The sequence below is a fragment of the Bison bison genome, unplaced genomic scaffold (assembly GCF_000754665.1).
Source record: "Bison bison bison isolate TAMUID 2011002044 unplaced genomic scaffold, Bison_UMD1.0 scf7180017864167, whole genome shotgun sequence".
NCBI lineage: Eukaryota > Metazoa > Chordata > Mammalia > Artiodactyla > Bovidae > Bison > Bison bison.
In genome coordinates, this window is record NW_011494739.1 from 823,607 (window position 1) to 827,676 (window position 4,070).

Consider the following 4,070-nt stretch of genomic DNA (forward strand, 5'->3'; position numbering starts at 1 on the left):
TGCCGCCACTGACCTGAGCCCGGAAAACCGGCCTTGTCGGGGACGGCGCCCCAGCAACCTGTCGCACAGAAGGGTTGGGGGCTCGAGCTGGAGCCGGCGGGAAGGTCGAGGAAATGACGACTGAGAAGGGCGCCATCTTCATGGAGGAGGCGGAGGTGGGGGGCGTGGGGCAGCCGGGGGGAGGGGATGAAGGTGGTGGAGAAGCTGGTGGGGGGGAGAGGAGAAGCTAGAGGTGGGAGCGGAGGCGCACGAAGGCCTGGGGCCCCTGAGCTTGGTGGCCCGGTTGTGGACCCGCTGGGAGCCGTCAAGTGGGGAGCAGGAAGCCGTGAGTGCCCAGGCGAACAGGGCCTACCTACGAATGGAGCACAGCTCTGGGCGCACGCGCCAGTTGTACCTGGTCCCAAGGAGCTACATCATCCAGAATATTTCTGGCTTCTGGGTCACTGCCTTCCTGAGAGGCTAGAGGCCACTATTACAAAGGACATAAGGAAACTTGGGTTGGTAAATATGTTCACTGTCTTGATTGTAGTAACGGTTTCATGGCATGTGTATATATGTCAAAACATGGGACTTCCCTGGTGATCCAGTGGTTAAGACTCTACGCTTCCACTGCAAGGGGTTGCAAGTTTGATCCCTAGTTGGGGAACTACGATCTCACATGCCACACAGCATGACCAAATATATATATTTGAACAACATATCAAGTTGTGTAGTTTGTCAATTATAATTTAAAATATAAACGTAAAGTCTTTTAAGAAGGCAGCTATAGTAGTGGCTAGAAGAACAGGTTTTGGAAGCTGGCTTCTTCAGTTGAGTACTACTACAGCTCTCTGGAGAAGGCAGTGGCACCCCACTCCAGTACTCTTGCCTGCAAAATCCCATGGACGGAGGAGCCTGGAGGGCTGCAGTCCACGGGGTCGCTAAGAGTTGGACACGACTGAGCGACTTCAGTTTCACTTTTCATTTTCCTGCATTGGGGAAGGAAATGGCAACCCACTCTAGTGTTCTTGCCTGGAGAATCCCAGGGACGGGGGAGCCTGGTGGGCTGCCGTCTATGGGGTCGCATAGAGTTGGACATGACTGAAGCGACTTAGCAGCAGCAGCAGTAGCAGCACAGCTCTCACCTGCCATGGGATGGCTCAGCAGTCTAGCTGAACTACTGGGGCTTGTAACCTTATCTCTTGAGTCGCTCAGTCGTGCCCGACTCTTTGCAACCCCATGAATCGCAGCACACCAGGCCTCCCTGTCCATCACCAACTCCCGGAGTTCACTCAAACTCTTGTCCATTGAGTCGGTGATGCCATCCAGCTATCTCATCCTCTGTCGTCCCCTTCTCCTCCTGCCCCTAATCCCTCCCAGCATCAGAGTCAAGGAGGCTAATAACAGAACATGCCTCAGAGGATCATATTCAAGATTAAGTGAGCTAACACATGGAAAGTATCCCCAGTGTCTGGAACACAGGAAATATCCCATGAATGGCAACCAGCATCTTTTTCACTGGTTCGGTACTAAGACTGGATGGACCTAACAGGCGACTATTGTTTTTGTTTGCTGTGTATCCCTTACTATGGTGAATCGTTGTTTCCTAATCACCCATTCCACGTGACTTTGGTGGACAGAAATTCACAGTATCCAATATCCTTGGGGTATGCAGCCTGTTAATAATACTCAGTCCCCCTAGATGTAGTGATTGGTCCAAGATGTACAAACAATAATCCCAGCTGGGCCCCTTAGAGACCTTTCCTGGGATTTATCTATGTTGAATATACTAACATAATGGGAAGTCTTTTTCTTCTGGGCTTTCTTAACTGGCTTATGTAGGCCTTGGACTTCCCTGGTGGCTCAGATGGTAAAGAATCTGCCTGCAATGCAGGAGACCTGGGTTTGATCCCTGGGTTGGGAAGATCCCCTGGAGGAGCACATGGCAACCCACTCCAGTATTCCTGCCTGGAGAACCCCCATGGACAGAGGAGCCTGGTGGGCTACGGTCCATGGGGTCACAGAGTCGGACTCGACTGAGTGAGTACAGCACAATGTAGGCCTAGACTGATCTATGCCATGCTCTGCCGGCCTCCCACAGAGGAAGACTGTTGACAATGGGATAAAATGGTACAGAGAAAAGCAGAGTGACGACAGGGAGAATCTTAAGGCTATCCTTTGTGCCCCTGGATCTATCCAGACCTGAAGCCAAACCACTCTTCCTTGATGACTTATGAGCTAATCAATCCTTGGGGCTTTGGGCAGTGTGACCAGTTTTTACTGCCTGACACTGAAAGAGTCTTACATGACAGGTGAAGTGAGTGAGCAGCAAACTATTAGAGCTGGGAATCCTTTAAAAACCAGGTCTCACTGCTACCAAAGCTCACACTTACTTGCCATTTCCTACCTGGGGGGCCAGAGGGGCGTGATGAGTGACTCAGTATGGAGGGGTTGGGGAGGTGGGAGAGGCTTTGAACATGCACCAGGCAGAGCGGCAGAAAACCTGATGTGAGACTGAGCTTTAGGGGAAACCACTCAGCTCAACCCACTGGGGGAAATCTGTGTCACCTCAGACCTGTAACCCTTGCAAGAAAGTCAAGAAACATGACAACAGGACAATGACATATTTATTTACAATTGGACCAAAAAAAGGCATACAGGCATCTTTTAATTAAAAAAAATGATGATGATTAAAAAAGTCAGAAAAATTGATGTCTGAACCCTTGATGAGGAGTCTGTTTACTCACTCCCCCCCAAAAGAGAATCCGTTAGGGAAAAAAATTCAAGATGTGAATGAACAAGACTCCATTATCATACTCTACTGCTTGGGTTCCCTTTCCTCCAACCTGATTCTTGGTGGACGCCGCTTGGTACTGCGGAGTCACTGTGAGGCAAGGTTGAGAAAATCACTGGTTTGACTGGTGGAGCTGGTGAGGGCTGCTGGGAGAATATGGGGATGGGGGTGAGGGGGGTATGTTCCTAGCTTAGCCAGCATCCTGAGCTTTGTCTTGTGGTGGGGGTCCTAATGGGGCTGGAGCAAGGGTGAGCGGCTGTTACTTAAACCCTGACCCCAGGGTATGTTTGGTCTCTTGCAACTTGAGAGCAAAGGTCTGTGACAGGCATGGGGGAGGTCAGGGGTTAGGAAGAGGGGGCGCCAATGAAGAAGCCAGGCATCCGTGTCAGCTCCTCTTTCTAACTTAGGCTCCTTGCTTCTTCCTGGGACTCAGGGAAGGAAGGACACAACTTACTTTCCACTCTCCTTCTTGCAGGTAGTGTTCTGGGTGTTCCCCAAAGGAGGCAAGAGCTCAGACAGGAAGTCAAGGGGCAGGGTCTGGCTAAAAGAGCTGTGTGTGGGCACTGAGGCTGGGGGATGTCAAGGAGAGAATGCCTCTTCCCAGCCACCGAAAGAGGAGATCTGAGGTCTCCAGGCCTTGTCCTGCCTTGGAAGTGGGGGAGGAGAGGGTTCCCACCAGCACACACTGCAAAGAGCAGCACATCCCCCTCCCTGCCCAACCCAGGAAGGGGCTGAGGAGCAACCTGAGGGGTGAGGACCCTCATCCAGACAGACGCGTGAATGCTTCGTTTGGCTCTGGAAATACTTGACCCCAGATCCAGGGTTTCTTGGCACGAAAGACAGTTCATTCCAAGTCTCTCCTCTGGTCCAGCAAACTCCTGCTGCTCTGAGCAGGGGCGATTCCTGCTGTCCTGGGGCACTTGGCGCCCAGTACTTCTGGGGGATTTCCTTGGCTTAACCAAGATCTGGGCTTGCTCCAGTGACAAGATGACCAGAGGCCTGGTGGGGAGCCCTGCTTTGAGCGGCCCTGGGAGGAGGCTAGGGAGGAAGGAATAGGGAGGGGAAGGGGCTGGAAGAGGCTGGTTGGCACTGAGGATGCGAGTCCGGGCTGAGCTGTGCTTTGTCGCGGCATCAATGGTGAGGACGGGCAATGAGAGGCTCAGAAACCTCCCGGAAGCCCCGGGCGTTTCCTCTTCCAGTTAGTTGTGGGGTAGCCAACAGCCCTGAGGAACTGAGGTGGAGACAGTGACCAGAACCCAGTGTCTTGGTGGATTTATCCATCCTGGATCCATTTGTT